Below are 26,896 nucleotides of genomic sequence, written 5' to 3'. Positions count from 1 at the left end.
TTAAGTCAACACCACATCCGTCCCACATGTGTGGGGCGGCTGTGGTGTTGACTCAATCACTTAATCCGCTGATACCGACAACGGATTAGCAAGTTGGCAATGTTTTCGGAGCAATTACAATGGTGTATACACACGTTGGAGAGGAGATAAGGACTTGTCGGGTAATATATAAAACAGTCAGACGGTGTGGAGTCGAAATCTTTATTTGAAATACCACAGTCAAAATTAATAAAAGTAATTTTATTAATTTTGACTGTGGTAAAATTAATAAAAGTAATTTTATTAATTTTGACTGTGGTATTTCAAATAAATATTTCGATGATCAAGAAAGCAGTCAGACAGTTTGGAGTTGAACTTTATTTGAAATATCACAGTCAAATTAATAAAATAAAATAAGGTAAACCGTTGCACAAAAAACCTCCCTCCCTACCCCAGGGGACTGATTTCTTTCGCCTATGGTGTATGGTGCGAGTACTATCAGTGTCAAAGAGGTGAAACGATAATGGTGGTGACATTTCGGGCATTCTCCAAAACAGTCGGTTTTCACTGAAAAAAAAACAGCCTTTAATTTTAGGAGCGGTGAAGATCGCCCAGGTCCCCTGCTTCAAGCCATCGTTCACTGAGCACTGTTGATCGCCACGATTTAGCTCCGCACCGAAAACTGACGCATCAGCAATACAGTATTTGCATCAAAGCACGTGTTTGCATGACTTTGCGGTCCCATGGCACGCGCCGATAGCATTTTTGTCAAAGGATCAACAAAACATAGCTAAACTTCTGTAAGGCGAAACTAGATTCTAACGCCTCCCCTTGATGATAAACATATAAATGAACAATATCTGATTGGTAAGACAAGAGACGTTACATGACCGCAAAATCTTCACAACAGTCAAAGACTAATTCTCAGAAGCAGTTGTCACTAGTCTCTAACGGTCCCATCCTACGGGTGAGAAGTTACGCAATTTGTGTGATTTGTTAATTTCATGGCCACTCCATTTTGTGGGGTGACGGCGGTTATTCGGGTAAAATTCCATGGCCTGGGATCCCCCAGGCCGAAGAAACTGACCAGACCCATAGTGACAGTTGAAAGAACGCTAAATTTTCAGGTACAGGTAGTCAACGGAGCTGTTCATCGAAAAGGGGCAGGGGAATCGTTTTATTTTTTAATGGCAGTGGATATTTAAGGGCAGTGAAACAATATTTTAACTGGATGTGTGGCAGATTTTGTTTGTTTGTTGGGTGGGTAAAATCACATGATTGGCGTTTGGAACGGGTTATTAACGACTGGCGAGAGGAAAATGCTCGTAAACTTGTACAGAACAAGAAAATTTACGATATACAGCGGAAACGCAGTCAGATGTGTCTCGCGGTAGCTACATGTAAAGAGTACACCAACAACCGCACACTATCCAAATACAGTCAAAATGTAATAAAGTTGAGGAGAGCTGATGTACATCGGCTTTCATCTGTTTATATTACCAATAAATCAATTATGAAGTATGAAGCTTTTTATATTTTGTTCTTCCCCCGAAGTGTATAGAAAATATACCGTATGGCGACATGTCTGAACTTTTCGTATTGTTTTTCCCAGGCATAGAATTCCAATTGCAAAGAGTTAGCGAGTATATAGAGATGGAGCGTTTTACAAGATGGTCTATACCAGACTGCCTGATTAAGTAAAAAAATCCTGCGTGAGAGATTTAGAATTGACGGACGTCCGAATTCTACTTGTCCAGTTTATTATGAATCATTGTACGTAAGCGATCAAGACTTCCAAAGAATTCTATAGACAGGCACGTTTTATAACAACTTTATAATCCTATAATCCGCGGACAACTAAGATCATAATATTTAGCAAAATGCTCTCGTTTCGATTTGTTAGGGTTGCCATCGCAAATGTCGCTCATTTTTTATGACAAATATGTGCAGTCAGCAGACGACACTCTCTTGTGAGTTCAACTTTGTTAAAATTGATGTGACTTGCGACGAAAATTGATTAATTGACACATAACTATAGGAGAGCTGCATTACATTTTGTACCGGTGTGTTTTCGAATATTGCCAATACACTCTCATTAACATTCACCAGGGGCATCAACGACATCAAAAATCGGCTCGGACGTGAGTCAAGGTTGTTTAGCGACGTTGCTTAGCAACGCAGCTCGAAAACTTATTCTTGGAAACAGGACGGGAGCATAAGTCAGGGCCGGATTGAGCACAGTACCTATGGAAACCGGTGGTTATTTCTTACAAAATATGTGATTCGACTGCGTACTTCTTCTTTGGCCTTGGACTTTCGCCGCCTTGCCCCAAACGTCAATCAGCAAACAAATCATAAGATAGTTCAGTCACATTAATCTTTACATTTTGATGTATAAATCTTTTGTGATTAATTGTTATTCTGACTACCTAACTCATACACCGGTACCTCCAAGCTCCATCAAATCCCACATCAAGTTGTGGTGAACACCAAGCTCAGTTCCGCATGTGAAATCGCGACCGTGACCCGATGATGATGAATTGCATAAAAAAGTGCTTATATTTCGCTTTTCCCGTCATAGGGGGTGTGCCTACAGGTTGATAGTTATTAGGCTATACCAGGCTAATTCAAAGCTTGTTCAGAAATTGAAACAGATACGATATCCAACTAAAAACCGTGTTTTATACAACTGATTCGTTATCTTTTCGCCTAGACCTTGTTGTGACATCCTTACTTCTGGAGCAACCTGGTTGAGCGCGGCCGAACTACAATATTTCTTCAATGTCTCAAAACATATTGCACCACGTTGGCGCATTGGACACGTCCTTGTATTTTCGTCAGAAACTAAATACAGTAGCTTTGGATATGACATCGGTTATAAATGATGTAATATTAAAGATTAAAATACTTTTATCGATCGACAAAAAAAGAAAGAGAGAGAGGGTATGTTGAATCAAAGTCGGGAGAAACGATACTTTCCACGAATTAATCAACAGTGAGCAACGACCATGAATATTTTATTCAACTTTTAAAATTTAGTTATCGACTTTCTTTGACACCCCCGTTTTTTTGGTTCGGAAATACTGTCTTCAGTCGTTTTGGTACCTCGTAGTATGACTGGCACACGATTACAGGCCTTACCCAAAGTTTTAATTAGGCCTAATTGCTGCTATTTTTTACTATTTTGAAAAAGACCTCGCCAAATATCCGGTTCAGCCAGGTGCAGCCAACGAACAATTCACTTTTAAAGGGGTCCTTACTAATGATAAGGTATATAGTGTGCACGGCAAGCAATGTGAACTGACTAATTTTCAGTCGAGAGGGTAATTAATTCATAATTTGCCCTCCCACTAAAACTTTTTCGACCTACCCTGCCGCACTCAAACCCACTCCCCACTTATTTTTGCCCGTTCCCCCTCCCTACTATGAATTTTTGAAGCTGCCCTGTGGCGAAAAAACTTGCCAATTTCCCCGCCCTGGAAAAAAATCCCCTCAAAATGTTGTCATTCCTTTTCCCCTGCAGAAATGAAAAGTTATAAGTACTAGCCCTGTGTCCCAATCCCCAGAAACACCATGGCTCAACTTCCCCTGTCCCCGTTTTAAAAGTAGCTTTCTCTCTCCTCGTTTTTTCGCCAAGCCCTGTCCCTGACAATCAACCGATATCTGCCCTGCCCTACAAAACAAACACTAAAATTTGCTCCCCTGCCACTTTATAAAAACATGTTCCCTGCCTGAGCAAAATTAAAATTTCCTCTGCCCTCAAAAATCGCCTCCGAACAGCTTTTTTCGATGTTCCTGTTCTGTGCACGGGTTTGGCACGTCTGTGTGCCTAACACAGAATATTCATGAGGATAATATTGCGTAAATACAGCACAAGCCGCAGTCTGATAGCACGGCAAAACTTGACCCTCTAGCCTGCTGTCCTTGAGTTTGTACATTTATCTGGTGTAAGACGAAGATGGGGCTAAGTTAGCAATATTCTTGTCTAACGAGAGCGAAAAATAACATTTTCTTCAAGATTAAGTAAAAAATGATAGTTATCATCAAATTCTTCGCAGTTCGTTTCGTGAATATTTGAAAACCTAAGGAGCCGTAAGCCATATTGGTCAAAGGTCAATCAGAAGACCCAGTGTGGTGTTGGCGTGGCGTCGCTTGCACGTACCGCCAACAATGATCAAAATCTCCAGTCGTTCATCTTTTAGCGTTTACTGACATGTCCCGCCCGTGTTTAGGAATGTCTACAGTCTACCCTTGAAATCCTGGACCATCTCGACGACTACGCTGTACGTTTTAATCTAGTACAACTGGAGAGTCGTCCAATCGTGTCGATGTCATGAACTGAGTTACGTTTTAGAGCTACTACCAGAAGCTCAACGTTCGACAAGCAGCAAGTTTATTCTCCGTTCAATCGGGACGAAACTCGACAACCCATTTTAGCAATTTGGACGGAAGAGGGCAACTCTTTTCGCACAAGCGAAAGGTCGACCCCCTCGATCGCTGCTGAGTTCTGCATCAGCTGGACGGTGGTCGTGTACATACCAGGTACAGGTAGTACTCGGCTGAAGCTAGCAGCCAAAACCTAGCAGCCAAAACTATGGTGTGGAAGCTAGCAGCCAAAACTTGCAAGCCACTTTCCTCTTATATTTTGAAGTCATGTGAATATCAATCAAACGTACAAGGTTCTTTGTACATGTATCAACAAAAACACATCATTTACTAATTAATTTCTTTGCATAAATTATCTCCATTCTAATTAGCACCTGGTATCCCAGCTAGCCTATGGCTATAAAGCACAATGCATTGTCTGCTGGAATGAAAGAGTGTGCACCCATTACACCAAGCATGTCTTACACATATACATCCATACTAACAAACTACACTTGTCTCATTTCTTAATTAATTTCTTTGCATAAATTATCTCAGCTTTAATTATCACCAATATGCTAGCCTATGGCCATAGACCAGAATGCATTGTCTCCTGGAGTCAAAGAAAGAGTGTGCATCCATTTCACCTAGCATGTCTTACTCATATACATCCATACTAACAAACTACACTGCTCTCATTTCTTAATTAATTTCTTTGCTTAAATTATCTTCAATTAATTAACATATATATGCCAACCTATGGCTATAAAGCAGAATATAGTGTCTGCCTGAATGAAAGAAAGAGTGTGCATCCATTACACCTAGCATGTCTTACACATAAACATCCATACTAACAAACTACACTGCTCTCATTTCTTAATTAATTTCTTTGCATAAATTATCTTCAATTAATTAACATATATATGCCAACCTATGGCTATACAGCAGAATATAGTGTCTGCCTGAATGAAAGAAAGAGTGTGCATCCATTACACCTACCATGTCTTACTAATATACATCAATACTAACAAACTACACTTGTCTCATTTCTTAATTAATTTCTTTGCATAAATTATCTCTGCTTTAATTATCACCTATATGCTAGCCTATGGCTATACAGCAGAGTGCATTGTCTGCTAGAATGAAAAAAAGAGTGTGCATCCATTTCACCTAGCATGTCTTACTCATATTCATCCATAATAACAAACTACACCTGTCTAATTTCTTAATTAACTTCTTTGCATAAATTATCTCCAATTAATTAACATATATATGCCAACCTATGGCTGTACAGCAGAAGATAGTGTCTGCCTTAATGAAAGAAAGAGTGTGCATCCATTACACCTAGCATGTCTTACTCATATACATCCATACTAACAAACTACACTTGTCTCATTTCTTAATTAATTTCTTTGCATAAATTATCTCAGCTTTAATTATCACCAATATGCTAGCCTATGGCCATAGACCAGAATGCATTGTCTCCTGGAGTCAGAGAAAGAGTGTGCATCCATTTCACCTAGCATGTCTTACACATATACATCCATAATAACAAACTACACTGCTCTCTTTTCTTAATTAATTTCTTTGCATAAATTATCTTCAATTAATTAACATATATATAACAACCTATGCCTATACAGCAGAATACAGTGTCTGCCTGAATGAAAGAAAGAGTGTGCATCCATTACATCTACCATATCTTACTCATATACATCAATACTAACAAACTACACTTGTCTCATTCTTAATTAATTTCTTTGCATAAATTATCTCTGCTTTAATTATCACCTATATGCTAACTATGGCTATAAAGCACAATGCATTGTCTCCTGTAATGAAAGTAAGAGTGTGCACCCATTTCACCTAGCATGTCTTACACATATACATCCATAATAACAAACTACACTGCTCTCATTTCTTAATTAATTTCTTTGCATAAATTACCTCCAATAAATTAACATATATATGCCAACCTATGGCTGTACAGCAGCAGAAGATAGTGTCTGCCTGAATGAAAGAAAGAGTGTGCATCCATTACACCTAGCATGTCTTACTCATATACATCCATACTAACAAACTTCTCTTGTCTCATTTCTTAATTAATTTCTTTGCATAAATTATCTCCAATTAATTAACATATATATGCCAACCTATGGCTGTACAGCTGAAGATAGTGTCTGCCTGAATGAAAGAAAGAGTGTGCACCCATTTCACCTAGCATGTCTTACTCATATACATCCATACTAACAAACTACACTTATCTCATTTCTTAATTAATTTCTTTGCATGAATTATCTTCAAATAATTAACATATATATGCCAACCTATGGCTATACAGCAGAATATAGTGTCTGCCTGAATGAAGAAAGAGTGTGCTTCCATTACACCTAGCATGTCTTACTCATATACATCCATACTAACAAACTTCACTGCTCTCATTTCTTAATTAATTTATTTGCATAAATTATCTTCAAATAATTAACATATATATGCCAACCTATGGCTATACAGCAGAATATAGTGTCTGCCTGAATGAAAGAAAGAGTGTGCATCCATTACACCTAGCATGTCTTACACATAACATCCATACTAACAAACTACACTGCTCTCATTTCTTAATTAATTTCTTTGCATAAATTATCTTCAATTAATTAACATATATATGCCAACCTATGGCTATACAGCAGAATATAGTGTTCTGCCTGAATAAAAGAAAGAGTGTGCAGATCCATTACACCTAGCATGTCTTACACATATACATCCATACTAACAAACTACACTTGTCTCATTTCTTAATTAATTTCTTTGCATAAATTATCTCAGCTTTAATTATCACCAATATGCTAGCCTATGGCCATAGACCAGAATGCATTGTCTCCTGGAGTCAGAGAAAGAGTGTGCATCCATTTAACCTAGCATGTCTTACACATATACATCTATACTAACAAACTACACTGCTCTCTTTTCTTAATTAATTTCTTTGCATAAATTATCTTCAATTAATTAACATATATATAACAACCTATGCCTATACAGCAGAATACAGTGTCTGCCTGAATGAAAGAAAGAGTGTGCATCCATTACATCTACCATATCTTACTCATATACATCAATACTAACAAACTACACTTGTCTCATTTCTTAATTAATTTCTTTGCATAAATTATCTCTGCTTTAATTATCACCTATATGCTAACCTATGGCTATAAAGCACAATGCATTGTCTCCTGTAATGAAAGTAAGAGTGTGCACCCATTTCACCTAGCATGTCTTACACATATACATCCATAATAACAAACTACACTGCTCTCATTTCTTAATTAATTTCTTTGCATAAATTACCTCCAATAAATTAACATATATATGCCAACCTATGGCTGTACAGCAGAAGATAGTGTCTGCCTGAATGAAAGAAAGAGTGTGCATCCATTACACCTAGCATGTCTTACTCATATACATCCATACTAACAAACTTCTCTTGTCTCATTTCTTAATTAATTTCTTTGCATAAATTATCTCCAATTAATTAACATATATATGCCAACCTATGGCTGTACAGCAGAAGATAGTGTCTGCCTGAATGAAAGAAAGAGTGTGCACCCATTTCACCTAGCATGTCTTACTCATATACATCCATACTAACAAACTACACTTATCTCATTTCTTAATTAATTTCTTTGCATGAATTATCTTCAAATAATTAACATATATATGCCAACCTATGGCTATACAGCAGAATATAGTGTCTGCCTGAATGAAAGAAAGAGTGTGCTTCCATTACACCTAGCATGTCTTACTCATATACATCCATACTAACAAACTTCACTGCTCTCATTTCTTAATTAATTTATTTGCATAAATTATCTTCAAATAATTAACATATATATGCCAACCTATGGCTATACAGCAGAATATAGTGTCTGCCTGAATGAAAGAAAGAGTGTGCATCCATTACACCTAGCATGTCTTACACATAAACATCCATACTAACAAACTACACTGCTCTAATTTCTTAATTAATTTCTTTGCATAAATTATCTTCAATTAATTAACATATATATGCCAACCTATGGCTATACAGCAGAATATAGTGTCTGCCTGAATGAAAGAAAGAGTGTGCATCCATTACACCTTGCATGTCTTACACATATACCGGTACATCCATACTAACAAACTACACTGCTCTCATTTCTTAATTAATTTCTTTGCATAAATTATCTTCAATTAATTAACATATATATGCCAACCTATGGCTATACAGCAGAATGTAGTGTCTGCCTGAATGAAAGAAAGAGTGTGCATCCATTACACCTAGCATGTCTTACACATAAACATCCATACTAATAAACTACACTGCTCTCATTTCTTAATTAATTTCTTTGCATAAATTATCTTCAATTAATTAACATATATATGCCAACCTATGGCTATAAAGCAGAATATAGTGTCTGCCTGAATGAAAGAAAGAGTATGCATCCATTACACCTAGCATGTCTTACACATAAATATCCATACTTACAAACTACACTGCTCTCATTTCTTAATTAATTTCTTTGCATAAATTATCTTCAAATAATTAACATATATATGCCAACCTATGGCTATACAGCAGAAGATAGTGTCTGACTGAATGAAAGAAAGAGTGTGCATCCATTACACCTAGCATGTCTTACTCATATACATCCATACTAACAAACTTCTCTTGTCTCATTTCTTAATTAATTTCTTTGCATAAATTATCTCCAATTAATTAACATATATATGCCAACCTATGGCTGTACAGCAGAAGATAGTGTCTGCCTGAATGAAAGAAAGAGTGTGCACCCATTTCACCTAGCATGTCTTACTCATATACATCCATACTAACAAACTACACTTATCTCATTTCTTAATTAATTTCTTTGCATGAATTATCTTCAAATAATTAACATATATATGCCAACCTATGGCTATACAGCAGAATATAGTGTCTGCCTGAATGAAAGAAAGAGTATGCATCCATTACACCTAGCATGTCTTACACATAAATATCCATACTAACAAACTACACTGCTCTCATTTCTTAATTAATTTCTTTGCATAAATTATCTTCAAATAATTAACATATATATGCCAACCTATGGCTATACAGCAGAATATAGTGTCCGCCCGAATGAAAGAAAGAGTGTGCATCCATTACACCTAGCATGTCTTACACATATACATCCATACTAACAAACTTCACTGCTCTCATTTCTTAATTAATTTCTTTGCATAAATTATCTTCAATTAATTAATATATATATGCCAACCTATGGCTATACAGCAGAATATAGTGTCTGACTGAATGAAAGTAAGAGTGTGCATCCATTACACCTAGCATGTCTTACTCATATACATCCATACTAACAAACAACGTTGCTTTCATTTCTTAATTAATTTCTTTGCATAAATTATCTTCAAATAATTAACATATGCCAACCTATGGCTATACAGCAGAATATAGTGTCCGCCTGAATGAAAGAAAGAGTGTGCATTCATTACACCTAGCATGTCTTACACATATACATCCATACTAACAAACTTCACTGCTCTCATTTCTTAATTAATTTCTTTGCATAAATTATCTCCATTCTAATTAGCACCTGGTATCCCAGCTAGCCTATGGCTATAAAGCACAATGCATTGTCTGCTGGAATGAAAGAAAGAGTGTGCACCCATTACATCAAGCATGTCTTACACATATACATCCATACTAACAAACTACACTTGTCTCATTTCTTAATTAATTTCTTTGCATAAATTATCTTCATTTCTTAACATATATATGCTAACCTATGGCCATACAGCAGAATATAGTGTCTGTCTGAATGAAAGAAAGAGTGTGCATCCATTTCACCTAGTATGTCTTACACATATACACCCATTATAACAAACTACAACTGTCTCATTTCTTAATTAATTTCTTTGCATAAATTATCTTCATTTCTTAACATATATATGCTAACCTATGGCCATACAGCAGAATATAGTGTGTGTTTGAATAAAAGAAACGAGTGTGCATCCATTTCACCTAGCATGTCTTACTCATATACATCCATACTAACAAACTACACTTGTCTCATTTCTTAATTAATTTCTTTGCATTAATTATCTCCATTTCTTAACATATGTATGCTAACCTATGGCCAAACAGCAGAATATAGTGTCTGTCTAAATGAAAGAAAGAGTGTGCATCCATAACACCTAGCATGTCTTACACATATACACCCTTTCTAACAAACTACACTTGTCTCATTTCTTAAATAATTTCTTTGCATAAATTATCTGAAATTAATTAACATATATGCTAACCTATGACAGTACAGCAGAATATAGTGTCTGCTTGGATAAAAATAAGAGTGTGCATCCATTTCACTTAGCATGTCTAACACATATACACCCATTCTAACAAACTGCACGTCTCATTTCTTAATTAATTTCTTTGCGTAAATTATCTCTGTTTGAATTATCACCTATATGCTGGCCTATGGCCATACAAAAGAATATAGTGTCTATCTGAATGAACGAAAGAGTGTGCATCCATTTCACCTAGCATGTCTTACTCATATACATCCATACTAACAAACCACTCTTGTCTCATTTCTTAATTAATTTCTTTGCATTAATTACCTCCAATTAATTAACATATATATGCTAACCTATGGCTATACAGCAGAGTGCATTGTCTGCTGGAATGAAAGAAAGAGTGTGCATCTATTTCACCCAGCCTGTCTTACACATAGACATCCATATTTAGAACTAAGACTTGTCTCATTTCTTAATTATTTCCCTTGCATAAATTGTCTCTAATTTAATTATCACCTATATGCTGTTTGTGAATACAAGAGAATGGACAATTGTCTGCTGGAAAGAAAGAAAGAGAGTGCATCCATTTCACCTACCAATGTCTTACATCCATACTAACAAATAAGGCTTCTCGCATTTCTTAATTAATTTCTTTGCATAAATTATCTCCATTTTAATTACCACATAATCGCTAGCCTAAGGCTATACAGCAGAATGCAGTGTCTGCTGGAAAGATAGAGTGTGCATCCTTTTCACTTAGCCTGTCCAGTGTCTTTAGATCTATACTAACAAACTTCACAGCAGACTATGCACTCTGTTCTACAGCCATAAACTAGCATATACGTCCCAATTATAATAGAGATAATTTATGCAAAGAAATTATTTAAGAAATGGAAGAAGAGTAGTCTGTTAGTATAGATGTGTATGTATAAGACTGGGTAGGTGAAATGGATGCACACTCTTTCTTTTGTTCCAGCAGACCATGCATTCACTTCTACACCAATTAGCCAGCATGCACATGCTCATTATAATAGAGATAATTTATGCAATGAAATTAATTAAGAAGTGGGACAAGGGCAGTTTGTTAGTATGGATGTATATGTGTAAGACATGCTAGGTGAAATGGATGCACACTCTTTCTTTTGTTCCAGCAGACCATGCAATTCACTTCTACACCAATTAGCCAGCATGCACATGCTCATTATAATAGAGATAATTTATGCAATGAAATTAATTAAGAAGTGGGACAAGGGCAGTTTGTTAGTATGGATGTATATGTGTAAGACATGCTAGGTGAAATGGATGCACACTCTTTCTTTGACTCCAGGAGACAATGCATTCTGCTCTATGGCCATAGGCTAGCATATAGATGCTAATTAGAATGGAGATAATTTATGCAAAGAAATTAATTAAGAAACGAGAGAAGTGTAGTTTGTTAGTATGGATGTATATATGTAAGATATGGTAGGTGTAATGGGTGCACACTCTTTCTTTCATTCAGGCAGACACTATATTCTGCTGTATGGCCAATAGGCTAGCATATAGGTGATAATTAAAGCAGAGATAATTTATGCAAAGAAATTAATTAAGAAATGAGACAAGTGTAGTTTGCTAGTATGGATGTATATGTGTAAGACATGGTAGGTGTAATGGATGCACACTCTTTCTTTCATTCAGGCAGACACTATATTCTGCTGTATAGCCATAGGTTGGCATATATATGTTAATTAATTGAAGATAATTTATGCAAAGAAATTAATTAAGAAATGAGAGCAGTGTAGTTTGTTAGTATGGATGTATATGAGTAAGACATGCTAGGTTAAATTGATGTACACTCTTTCTTTGACTCGAGGAGACAATGCATTCTGCTCTATGGCCATACCCTAGCATATAGGTGATAATTAAAGCTGAGATAATTTATGCAAAGACATTAATTAAGAAATGAGACAAGTGTAGTTTGTAAGTATGGATGTATATGAGTAAGACATGCTAGGTGAAATGGATGCACACTCGTTTCTTTTATTCAAACAGACACTATATTCTGCTGTATGGCCATAGGCTAACATATAGGTGATAATTCAAACAGATAATTTATGCAAAGAAATTAATTAAGAAATGAGATAAGTGTAGTTTGTTAGTATGGGTGTATATGTGTAAGACATGCTAGGTGTAATGGGTGCACACTCTTACTTTCATTCAGTCAGACACTATATTCTGCTGTATAGCCATAGATTGGCATATATGTTAATTAATTGGAGATAATTTATGCAAAGAAATTAATTAAGAAATGAGACAAGTGTAGTTTGTTAGTATGGATATATATGAGTAAGACATGCTAGGTGAAATGGATGCACACTCGTTTCTTTTATTAAAACAGACACTATATTCTGCTGTATGGCCATAGGCTAACATATAGGGGATAATTCAAACAGATAATTTATGCAAAGAAATTAATAAAGAAATGAGACAGGTGTAGTTTGTTAGAATGGGTGTATATGTGTAAGACATGCTAGGTGAAATGGATGCACACTCTTTCTTTCATTCAGGCAGACACTATATTCTTCTGTATGGCCATACGCAAGCATATAGCTGATTATTAAACCAGATATAATTTATGCAAAGAAATTAATTAAGAAATGAGACAAGTGTAGTTTGTTAGTATGGATGTATATGTGTAAGACATGCTAGGTGTAATGGGTGCACACTCTTTCTTTCATTCCAGCAGGCAATGCATTGTGCTTTATAGCCATAGGCTAGCATATAGATGCTAATTAGAATGGAGATAATTTATGCAAAGAAATTAATTAAGAAATGAGACAAGTGTACTTTGTTAGTATGGATGTATATGTGTAAGACATGGTAGGTGTAATGGGTGCAAACTCTTTCTTTCATTCCAGCAGACAATGCATTGTGCTTTATAGCCATAGGCTAGCATATAGATGCTAATTAGAATGGAGATAATTTATGCAAATAAATTAATTAAGAAATGAGACAAGAGTAGTTTGTTAGTATGGATGTATATGTGTAAGACATGCTAGGTGTAATGGATGCACACTCTTTCTTTCATTCCAGCAGACACTATATTCTGCTGTATGGCCATAGGTTAGCATATATATGTTAAGAAATGGAGATAATTTATGCAAAGAAATTAATTAAGAAATGAGACAAGTGTAGTTTGTTAGTATGGATGTATATGTGTAAGACATGCTAGGTGTAATGGGTGCACACTCTTTCTTTCATTCCAGCAGACAATGCATTGTGCTTTATAGCCATAGGCTAGCATATAGATGCTAATTAGAATGGAGATAATTTATGCAAAGAAATTAATTAAGAAATGAGACAAGTGTAGTTTGTTAGTATGGATGTATATGTGTAAAACATGCTAGGTGTAATGGGTGCACACTCTTTTTTTCATTCCAGCAGACAATGCATTGTGCTTTATAGCCATAGGCTAGCATATTGATGCTAATTCGAATGGAGATAATTTATGCAAAGAAATTAATTAAGAAATGAGACAAGAGTAGTTTGTTAGTATGGATGTATATGTGTAAGACATGCTAGGTGTAATGGGTGCACACTCTTTCTTTCATTCCAGCAGACAATGCATTGTGCTTTATAGCCATAGGCTAGCATATAGATGCTAATTCGAATGGAGATAATTTATGCAAAGAAATTAATTAAGAAATGAGACAAGTGTAGTTTGTTAGTATGGATGTATATGTGTAAGACATGCTAGGTGTAATGGGTGCACACTCTTTCTTTCATTCCAGCAGACAATGCATTGTGCTTTATAGCCATAGGCTAGCATATAGATGCTAATTAGAATGGAGATAATTTATGCAAAAAAATTAATTAAGAAGTGAGACAAGTGTAGTTTGTTAGTATGGATGTATATGTGTAAGACATGCTAGGTGTAATGGGTGCATACTCTTTCTTTCATTCCAGCAGACAATGCATTGTGCTTTATAGCCATAGGCTAGCTGGGATGCCAGTGCTAATTAGAATGGAGATAATTTATGCAAAGAAATTAATTCTAAATGATGTGTTTGTGTTGATACATGTACAAAGACCCTTGTACGTTTGATCGATGTTCACATGACTTCAAAATATAGGAGGAGAGTGACTTGCAAGTTTTGGCTGCTAGCTTCCACACCATAGTTTTGGCTGCTAGGTTTTGGCTGCTAGCTTCAGCCGAGTATACAGGTATGTATAGTTAACTTGTCCTCTTTGTCTTATGTAACCAGCCCAAGTGTCTTTTCTTACATACGTCTACTCCTTCTCGTATAAACGTGTTCAGCAATGTCTTTATCTTGCAAAAATGTCTAACGTTTGTGTTGTTTAAATCATCGATATTGCTGATAAAATTTCAAATAAACAATGAACATCTAATTCCCAGGCAACTTCATGCTAATGTGACCTTTGTGGCGAGGGACTGTACAGAAATTACGGGGGGGGGGGGGGGGGGCTAGGGTTGGGGTGTTGGTTGGTGTTTCGAAAATGTAGAATAATCACCCTTCAAAAGTGTTTTCAAGAAAAAGATTGCCCCCAACTTTCATTTGTCCTTTGTGTCACAGTCTTATTTGATGTTTTATTAATATCTGACGTAAAATTTCTTATCTGACCTTTGAACTTTCAAAGAATACCCTAAACCTTTAGAAACATGTAATCACTTGGGTGAAAGTCCAATAGCATATTTGTTGTTCACATCTGCTTTCAAACGCTATTCTCACCATCGGTACTATTCGAAAAACCAAATTTCTTGCACCAACATTCACTAGTAACCAGCTCAGTCTAATTAAGTACATTAATATCAATAATCAAGCATCTATAAATACACAGATGTGGCTAGTTCTGTATTTGAAAATAAGATTTAATGGTTTCCTCATAGATACAATGTGAAGTGAATCACCGTCCCTCCACCCACCGGTCTGGAAACAGCTCCTGTTTCTTTGCTCCGAGCCGCGTTGCTGGTAAATATATATATTACAAAAATCTCTGAATCTCTGACACCTTAAATGTGACAAGTACGTGAATTCGCATTAAAAATATACTAATTTTATCCAAAATGACAGAATGCATGGCGATACTATACAGCGATTTTGCTGGATAAACTTGTCGAGACCAAATATATTGTAACATAAGCGTTTAGATATTGAGGTGGGAGCTTCAAGGTTCTTTCACATTTTTATACATAAAAATTCCTTTCTTTTCAAAGCTGTCGCGTACTCTTTTGGCCTCCAAAATAGAGCTTGCAAGGAATGATGCTAGACAACTGTATGCGACAGTATCCCTTAGTTACACAGCGGAGCTATATCAGCCGCTAGGTTTGAGTAATGTTAGAATGAAAATCGATTCTAGAAAATAAACTTTTAGGAAGACTTACACCTCGCAATTCCCCATTTTCAAAAATAGGTAATATTACTGAGGACATAGAACATACAATGTCTAAGTTGAAAACATTCAGCGCTCTGCATTATACATTAGACTACTCTGTGCACTTTATGTGAAGATTTCAGTGCAGGTATGCACAGTATCCTCAGTGTTTGCATGTTTGGGCAAATATTTAATCACAGCACAATCTTTACCTTGTGCAAAATTGCACATACACCAAAATTACTGTATTTTCACAAACTTACTTCAGCTCTGAAGGATGTTGGCTTTTACTGCAGTAGGAAACCATACATTTGTGAAACATATGATGAGTAAATTCAAATTTTAACAGTCATTTTGATTTTGGTAATATTCCTAAGGAACAGAACATGCAACGTCACAGGTGAAAACATTCACCTCTGTCAGTGTTCAATCTGGGATGTCAAAACAGGGGGTCACTGTAAACCCCTACTCCTGTCCCAAGGGGACCATTTTAGAAATTCGGGGGACATCAACACACATGTAAAAACCCTTGAATCTTCTGTGGAAAATACTATATTCTGTCAACGTGGGATTTAAAGGGACATAAGCTGTAACTTGTTGCAAGTTTTTCAGTGTTCTGCTTCTGTATATCAACTACTGTGTCTGATCCTAAAAAGTTTGTCATGCTGAAATTTCAAGTATTCTTTTTGTCAACACAGCTTGTATGTGTGTAGTGATCATTGTTTATTATTTACAAATTAATTCTAGTCCAGGCTTGAATGCAATTTTCAACAATACCGTAATTTCGTAGATTATACTCATTTAGGTTGTGTTGATATGCTAAATACTTGGCTTTAAAATTACGAATTAGGGATTCAATGCATAAAGTGTAGGAAACCACAAAACAAAGTTCTGAAAAAATAGCCAAAAGATACAGCTTATGGAACTTTAAATAAAGTTTATATCAACTCTTAAACATACTGTTAACTTGTATGTATTTGGAATTAATGTTCTGGAAAATCAGATATGTCCGACCTAAAATATTGCTGTTCAAAACGATCATAGCTGGCCCTAAATGGATGCTTGCCTTGTAGTGTTCAACCTTTGTATGGGTGGTAGACGTTGCAGACGCTTCAATTTGAGGACATGCCCCATCATCTTTGTCTAAAACAGGGGTGCATCAACTACTGGCATTAAAAATCCAAGTCGCAACTAGCCTATCGCCATTATGCACAGTCTATTTTGTCTTGTTTACATTCATTAGCCATGTCACATGCACACAGCTCTACCCTACATCAGTCCTTTCTACCCAGCTTCTTATGCACCACCTTATACACTCTCACAAACTTATTTCAACTTGAAAGTTCACCCTTTCCTGCCAGACAGTATTAAGACTATAACTTCCCAATCAGCCAAGTCAGTAAAACGCGGTATTGAGCCCAAACATGGCGTTTTTTCACCTGCTTGGCTCGGCCTGTTATAGCATCTTAGTCAAAATAAATCAAGCTTACAATATTTATGTTTTCTACAGCCTTCAAATGTATAATATTATGTTAAAATACACCATATGGAATATGTTGTGTTTCATTTATTTTAACCATCTTGACCTGATGGTGAAATATGGACTTGGCAGGAAAAGGGTTAGCGCATAAAATAATGCTTAAAGATACTGCTAGTGGGCTTTAAAAGGCCGTGAGCTGCAACACTGTGAAATTTGTCCAACCTCAAAGTACCTTCAATTTCTTCAGATATTCATTGCAATCTACAAATTGAACGATATAGTCATTAACTGTGCCTCAACAGCATTTGCTTGTGGCAGAATAGACAAGAAATTGAGCAATCTTTGTTAATTTTAAATTTCCCGCAATTTTCAAAATCTTGCCATAATAAGTGAAAACAAGAATTTTCCTCTAAGTGGAGTGAATCCTTTCCCTTCCTTTCAGTGGGTTGCACCATGTTGTATTTGTAAAGATTTACCCTTTTCCTGCCAGACAGTAAAAACTGCATCACTTCCCCATCAGCCAAGTCAGTAAAAAGCAGTATTGAGCCAAAACATGACGTATTTCACCCACTTGGCTTGGTATGTTATAGCATCTTTTGTCCAAAAAAAATCAACTTTACAGTATTATGTTTTCAACAGCCTTCAAATGTACAGTATTATGTTAAAATACATCATATGGAATACGTTGTGTTTCATTAATTTTAACCATCTTGACCTGGTGGTGAAATATGGACTTGGCAGGAAAAGGGTTAAATGTGTACATCCACCATTTACGCTGTTTATCATGTAGTTGCATGTAGGCGGCCATATTTGGGTGCGGCACCCATTTATTATTTGTCTTACAAGAATCTCCTCATGCAGTCCAACTCTGTGGATAATTACACTAGAGTAAACATCTCTGAGTTATGTAGAAATTTGCTATGAACTGATTTAATCTAAATATAAAAATCATAAAAATAATGTCAAAAGTTGCAACTCATCTGCCTTAAAGTAAACATGAGAATAATTCTGATCTTACCTAAACATGGTATGTCATTTTATTTTGCATCACTTCATTAATGATATCCAACTTTCTAAATTAATGCAATTTCTGTATCAAATGAAATGTGGTCTTATTTTCAACATGAACATTTTGTATTATTGTAAAACCATGGATGTAAAAAGAGTCAATCTTTCATCCATGCTTAGTGCAGTGGGAATCCGATGATGTCAAGCCTTTGTAGGCCATGGGAATGCTATTGTCTGATTCAAATGTGAATACCAATTGATAGCCAGATGAATATGATTATTCACATGAAATATGATGATTCATCATCTGTGTTTCAGATATTTTGATTTTTCACAGTAAGAGTTTTAACTCTTTTATTTATATCCTTGCAAGTTGCAGGCCCCTTGGAGATGTTTATTAGGCACTGAAAAAGTAGGGAAAGGGTAGTGTCCCAAGGAAAGACAGAGTTACACAAAAAGCATGCCAACAACAGGAGAATAAGAGAGGTATGTACTACAAAGTCTGCACTGATAATTTTTTAGTCTAAACCAGTGAACTTTGAAGGACAAGGTAACCAAAGCACCAGTGTTGGTGAATTATAGTACATGGTAGAACCATCATGACACAAGTAAAATCAATTTTACTTAGTTGAGCTTTGATATTTGGTTATACATTTGCAGAGCACCTAACAGCTTAAGCGACAAAATCTGCCTTTTTAGCTCCGCTGTCAGAGACGCGGAGCTTATCCGATAGACTGATTGTCGTCGTCGTCCGTCCGTCAACAATGGTCTTCTTCTCTGAAACCGCAAGTCAGATTTCTTTGAAATTTGGTATGGAGGTTCATAGGAGTGACCTCACTCAAGATTGTTCAAATTGTGGTGAAATTTGCATAATTGTATTTTTGGGGCAATTTTTCCTGTTTTTGGTCAAGAAATCTTCTTCTCTGAAACTTCACGTCAGATTAATTTGAAACTTGGTATAGAGGTTCCTGGAGGTAACCCCAGTCAAGGTTGTTCAAATTGTGGTGAAATTTGCATAATTGTATTTTTTGGGCAATTTTTCCTGTTTTTGGTAAAAAAGTCATCTTCTCTGAAACCGCTCGTCCGATTGCTTTGAAATTTGATGTGCAGTCTACTTAGGGTGACTATAGTCAGATTTCTTCAAATCATGGTGAAATTTGCATATTTGTATTTTCAGGCAACTTTTGTCGTTTTTGGTAAAAAAATCTTTAAAAATCTTCTTCTTCAAAACTACCAATCAGATAGCTTTGATATTTGGTACATAGGTCCCTAGGGATGATCTATTTCAGATTTGTTCAAATTGTGCAGAAATATGCAAATTTGCATTTTTAAGGCAATTTTTGCCATTTTTGGTCAAAAAATGTATTTCTCAAAAAGTACTGGTCTGATAGCTTTGAAATTTGGTATACAGGTTTGTATAGACGAACTAAGTAATATATATTGAATTTCTGATGAAATGTGTAATTTTGTGTTTTGGGGGCAATTTTTGCCATTTTTGGTCAAAAAATGTGTATTTCCAAAACTACTCATCTGATAGCTTTGCAATTTGGTATACAGGTTCCTACCGATGAACTTAATGATATTTATTGAAATTATGATGAAATCTGCAATTTTGTTATTTATGGGTAATTTTTGCCATTTTTGGTCGAAAAATGTGTTTCTCAAAAAGTACTGGTCTGATAGCTTTGAAATTCGATATGCAGGTTCCTACAGATTAACTAAATTTGATATTTTGACATTATGGTAAAATCTGCAATTTTGTATATTTTGGGGCAATTTTTACCATTTCTGTTAAAAAAATTTGTTTCTCAAAAACTGCAAGTGGATAGCTTTGATATTTGGTATACAGGTTCCAAGGGATTATTGTAATATGTGATATACTGAAATTATGGTGAAATCTGCAATTTTTATTTGGGGGACAATTATTGCCATTTTTGGTCAGAAAATTTTATTCTCTAAAAACTACTCGTCAGATAGCTTTAGTGGACGTGTTCTTTGGAATGATCCGATGTAAAAATTCAAATTATGATGAAATCTTCAATTGTATATTTTTGCAGATATTTTAGCATCTTTTTTCTGGCCATTGAAATGAGCTATCAAAGATTTCCACCTTCTTCACCAACATGTGTCAAAAATAGTTATTCTCTACATAAACACAGCGGAGCTATATCGGCCGCTAGGTCGCTTGTTAACCTTCCCTTGAAGATACAGATGTAATCGATTGTTATGCAGCTTATTCAATGTCAAATTTTGAGATCACAATGAAATGTGTAAACCCTGCAAATTATTTTAGAGAAACATACAGATAAAGTATCGCCTAAAGCTTCGCTTTTTTAGCCTCATTATCGTTTCCGTATCGTTTCCGCATCGCCCAACCCCAAATCCAACATCACTCACTCGGTTGTTTGGTATTGTTTCCGTATCGTTTCACTAGCGCATCGCCTCATTCACGGAACTCAAAGACATCAGATATGAGATATCGGCATGAAAAGTCGATGTCATTTCGTCAAAAGTCATCGAAAATTGAGAATATAGACAAGATTTCATCTAGTTGAAGGTAAATGATCGGTTAATAATCATGAATTCGAACGTCTTGGACGATGTGGGTACGTGATTTAGAGTGATTGGCGCGGCGTGACATATGTAGGCCTACTCAGATTTATACCGTATGCGCACGGTGCGATAGTTTGCCTAAAATTAATTTTATTTTTGATGGATAATTGGTTGCGGAGTGTAACTCTATAGTATGAATTGCGTAGCAATTATTGAAACACTTGGAAGTTCCCGCTATCAGATTGTATCAATGTGTTGTGACTAAAGGTCACGGACTTCCTCTACATCATAATTTATTCACGTCAATCGGGTTTAAAGGTCACTGTGTAAAGCAGTTAGGTGAATTCAAGGTGGCATCACTATATGTGTTAACCTAGTATATGATACACTGCAGTTATTATTTTAGCAATTCTCCTTACTTTGTATGGCCAGTTTTTCTTGTGCGCTTTCAAGGACGTACATGTATTTAAGCTTAAAAATACTAATTTCAGTCATTTAAAATGGTCATCCGCACACAGTACCACACATTTCTGGTTTCTAGTCAGTGGAAAAGTTGTCCCACGTCATTTTTTGACACTTGTCTCATCGGGCAACCGGTACTGGTGTTTCAGTTGCAGTTGCCCAAACGCGACTTTCACTTGCAACCGTTAATGTCTGTCCCTGGTAGAGTGCTATCTTGTTACAAAAATGTTCGCAAATAAAATGGTATACAAACTTCATATCAAATAAAAGCAATTCGTAAAAGAAACGCATTATAATCACAATATGTTTCAACTTTGTTCCCATTTTTGTGTGTTGAAGCAACATTTCATGAATGGATAATGTCGGACATATGGGGTCGGACACATGTATTTGATCTTTCATTTTGTATACCTTTACTCTCAAAAACATCGGCAATGCCAGGCGGCGAAATTTCCGAAGGCGGCAACTTTGCTGTTGCATTTTTGAGTGAATAATATGCCGTGGCCAATTGGGACCATGAAATTGACTTGATACGATGCAGCGGCGATGTTTAGGCTGATACGATACGGAAGCAATGCAAGGCTGATACAGAGGCGGTAATGAAACGATATAGAAAATAAACAAACTGATGCGACAGCAATGTCGGAAATGATACAGAGGTGATCTGAGGCGAAGTTTTATGCCATACTTTATCTGTATTGTTGAAACAACTTAAGGGGCTCTTAGATTGAGTTCAAAACACAAATGTACATAGCATAACATACAATAATAGCATAGTCAAACTCAGGATGAGCTTTTAACACTTTTAACAGCTTTTAACTGGCCAAAATATTGTTGAAGGAATCCATGAAGTGTATTTTATGAACCTTGCCTGGGAACACAACTTTGAAACAATATCACAAGACAAACTCATGTCCAAGAGTTGCAAATTTAATATTGAAAGATGAAACAAGCTTACAATGTATGCTCTGATAACATGTTCCAGATTACACGATGTGCTAAAAAACCATAGTTTTATCTTTTATTAACATTATACGAAACTGTTTTTGGAACAACCAACTGTGTGCAAGAAAACTCTTGCCTTATTTCACAAAATGTAACTTAATATACATTTTTTCATAAAAACATTTTGCATAGTCAAAACAGCTTCAGTGTTGCACCCGCTGGGAACAAGGATATAGTTTTGAACTAGTATTTACTTAGTGGCTGAACTGACAGTTATTGAACAGTATTCAACAACAGTCAGTCCATGCTTCAAGTATCTCTATTATACTTCAAATTTTCTGTATGGCTGTCTATATAATTTCTTGAAAATTATATGAAATGTATATAACACGATTGGAACTAATTTGGGATAATTGGATTTTCATATTTTTCAAATTTCTCAAAGATGTTAGGTGCCGTATAGTTGAATGTTGCAATATTACAAAATACTGATAAAAACAGTGCGTAACGTAAAAAGAAAAGTAGATGAGGTTACATTTGTAGATGAAATCGACATTACTTCATCCAATTATCCCAAATTAGTTCCCATCGTGTTATATGCACTCCAAATAATGCATGATATTGAAAAATCATTTGAAATGGTAATTGACAATGAGTCTCCTTCAAAGCATTTTTTCAAAATTTTTATTTTTAGTAGTCTACAGTTTTCTCTACACATGTGAGCTATGCCTGGCTTGACTAGGGAATCTCTGTTGGTACAAATCAGAATGAATCATGGGATATTTGTAGTATGGGTTGGGTCTTTGCATAGTTAGCACTATTAGATATACAGAGTCAACAATTTTGTCACAATAATTGTACAAATGTACTAATGGGTTCAAATAAAATTTAACAAAGCAAAACTTACTTTAGTTGAGGGTTATGTAAATTGACAGTTCCATTCTGATGTGCTCAAAGGTCTTTGGACAAGGGTGCCAATGTTAAAATGATACATGAATTTCCTTATGTTCCTAAGCATAGGTGGAATGGAAGGCAACATAATATGTTCAAATCAGTAATAAGTCATGATACCAGAGTTGTTCTTAAAATATCAAATGTACCATATTGTTAGTTATGACAGTGACTTTATGTATTATGCCATCATTTATCTCACTCTTTGCATGATTTTAAATAACCATCATTTATCATTTCTACCAACAGATTTTAAAGAGGAGAAGTGCAGTGATCAATGCAGATGAGAAGGGTTTCTGGAATGATGTAACTGCAGACCTGATGTCTGATGAGGAGGTCCCACAAGATAGAAGGATAATTGCCTCCAGGCCTTCTTGGCGATCTGACAAACTAAACGATTTGATAGGATAGACACACTCAATCAGCGAATGCTTAATGACTCTAATTCAAGACACTACATACTGCAGAGGAAGTATGGCAGAGCCAGTGAGAGACCACCTGATAACAACAGTTCAGTGACAATTGTGTGAGACAGAACAGTGATGCATAGCTTTTCTGAGTAATTATCCATCATCCCTCTGTTGGTCAACAACTGATTTGTTCTCAATTTTAATTGCTTTACTTGAAAAGTAGTACACAGAGCTGGTGTTGTAAGTTCAGTGAAATATAAGTCATTAGCTGGCACAGGTCAGTTGACACCAAGAAAAGTTTAGTATAACCAAGGCATAACTTACAAAACTTCACAAGTACATCTTTGAAGTACTGCTGAAATTTGTCACTTTGACGTATCTGGATTTGTGTACTCAAGAATTTATCAAGGTGCAGTTACAGTGTTTAAACATGCTGAAACAAATGTGAGCCACACCGTGTTACTGATGGTATTTTTGTATTTCTTGTCCAAAAATTTCTCTGAAATTGCTTGTCAGATTGCTTTGAATTTTAAATGCAGGTCTCTTAGGATAATATAATTGAAGCAGTAATCAGTTTGTCCTGAGATATGCAATATTGTGTTTTTCAGAGCAATTTTTCCTAGTTTTTGAGATTTTGATTAACTGAACAAAAGCTACGATTTAACAGTGCACATACATGTATGTGATAAGTAAGAGTTAATTAAACATACACTACAAAAAAATTCACCCCAGTGACAGTTCCTGCACAGGCCCTGATACAACTGTGATACAGGTCTGTGTCAGCAAACACAGAAGGAGTTCTATCAGGGGCTGATGCACATGTCTGTATCAAGTACTGTAAACACATGGCTGTATTTCTACCAATTACAGCACCTGTACACAGTGCTGTGAACACTGATCTCTAACAGGGTCTGAAATTTTTCAGTGTTCAAACAATAACATTTCTTTCTGCTTCTATCATCAAAATTTGCCAATTTTTACAACAAATTTACACCCTGAAATCCATACAGATTTTCAGGCCCTGCAGCTGACACACCACTGTACGCACACCGGTGGTTCAGTGCTGCAATTATAGGTCTTGATACAGTCAGAATTTACAGCATTGTATACAATCCTGTACCACCATGAATCAGAATTTACACAACCCTAAATCTGACAGGTTTTTACTGGTCTTGCAAAAAGGTTATTTATCTTGGCCTGTTACAGGTAATGATTATCCTCTGTTACAGGCATGTGTCTGCCTTTTCTTGCTGTGTAGATAGCTTGAGTGCGTCATTTCAATCAAGAAACTCTTGAAATGATTTTTTATTCCTATATTTAAAGGTACACATAGTTGATCTTGTAATTTGGTGAATTACACAGTCATTAGCTGACACATCTCAATTGACACAAATTAAAATGTACAAAACTTAGGAATACTACACATGTATATCTTTAAACGTATGCCAAAATTTACAGCATACTGTAAAGAGCATTAATTTTCACCAGGATTTAATTTCACTATTTTGCTGTTTGGGACACATGATTCACTGGGTTTTATTTTCACAGATCAGGCCGTGAAACAATGAATTCTATTATAATTTAAAATTGTCATAGGGTTTAATTAAGCAGATTTTTAGTTGCTTGTTGTATTTTGGGTTATTTTCCTGTTTTTGTTTAAAATAATTTCTCTGAAACAGGTCAACAGATTGCTTCAAAATTTTGTATACAGGTCAATAAGGATGATAATGGTAAGATATCAAATTGTTCTGATGAACCATATTTCTCCCTGTTAGGCTCAGGCATATTTAAAAGTGACTGCATTAATTGATATTAGAGTTATCAAGGCTATGGAAATTCTTTTTTTACAGTATTGAAGATAACTTTGAATGTGTCTCAGGAAAATTGTTCTGAATGTTTTTTGTCTGTATTTTTTAATCAGTGTAGTTTACATAATGCTTTATATTGCCTTTTATTTATTTTACTAACATTTACACATTCCTTTGGAATAAAGAAGAATCATTTACAGTGATCTTGGATTTGTGTATCTAAATTGCAGTATAGTTTTCAGATGCAATCTGTACTCTATTTTGCTGTAGAAAGCATCATTACATTGGTGTCTTCACTTGTAAAAAGAGTACTCATTGTGTATACACACACACACACACACATATATATATATATATATATATATATATATATATATATATATATATATATATATATATAGTGTATGTGATGCCTGTATGAGTAGAAATACATGAGTCAAAAGCTACAAAGCATTACTGTTATTTGAGGACCCCCCCCACACCCCAGTTCCCCCGAAGCCAGTGTTGGATAATTATGTAAAAATTGGTGAATAATAAGTATGGATATATGCGGCAACTGACCCTCCCATTATTATGTAATCAATCAATCAAGCCAAAAGTACTGGTCCCTTGATTCTCTATAAATTAGAGAATCCAGTAGTATCCTGAAATACATATATAATGGATAACACGTGAATCCAGCAGAATCCTGCAATGGATTAAGCAATGGATTCTGTTCAGTATCCGACAGAAACCATTGACCACCAGAATCCACTGGCATACATAATGTATATTGTAGTATTCTGGTGGATTCTTGAAGTATCCAGAACAATATACAGAAGAATCCTCAATGGATTTTTCACTTTTGGCACAGTGTACCGGCTAGATAAGTAGTTGACACCAGTTAGTGTTTGACAAGCCTGCAGCTACTGTTCCCAGGCCCTGGGACGGCTAACCAACCAGATCAACACAAACCAAACCCATGGTAAAATAGTAAAGTAAACAAAATTGTGTCACAGATCATGAGTTTGGTTCTATTACCCTCTCACCGTCCCCTCTAAAGATGCCCAAATTAACGCAATTCAACTATAGACAGTAGAGGGAGCCCACTCTACTGTTTATGATAACAAGAACATCTATCATGTGATAAAGATTTCAGGAGCCATCGACGTCGTGACCATTTCATAGTTAGTTTCGTTTGTCGGACCACGCGGATGTTCACTTTCCTGTCTCAAGGCTGAAATTTATGCATG

General features: G+C 35.7%; 1 long non-coding RNA gene across 2 annotated transcripts; it reads left to right on the top strand.

Moving 5' to 3' along the window:
• The first annotated feature begins 4,025 nt into the window (after positions 1-4,025).
• LOC139128956 (uncharacterized) lies at positions 4,026-25,867 on the top strand. 2 transcript variants are annotated; one of them, XR_011551465.1, is made up of 4 exons: positions 4,026-4,527; positions 18,915-19,021; positions 20,970-21,092; positions 23,696-25,867. It is a non-coding gene; the product is annotated as an uncharacterized lncRNA (long non-coding RNA). The 2 variants fall into 2 exon arrangements; XR_011551464.1 differs by lacking the exon at positions 20,970-21,092 and having other exon boundaries at positions 4,032-4,527.
• Positions 25,868-26,896: the final 1,029 nt, after the last annotated feature.

The sequence above is a fragment of the Ptychodera flava genome, unplaced genomic scaffold (assembly GCF_041260155.1).
Source record: "Ptychodera flava strain L36383 unplaced genomic scaffold, AS_Pfla_20210202 Scaffold_80__1_contigs__length_553813_pilon, whole genome shotgun sequence".
NCBI classification, from domain to species: Eukaryota; Metazoa; Hemichordata; class Enteropneusta; family Ptychoderidae; genus Ptychodera; species Ptychodera flava.
This window is presented reverse-complemented; position numbering and strand designations above follow the sequence as displayed.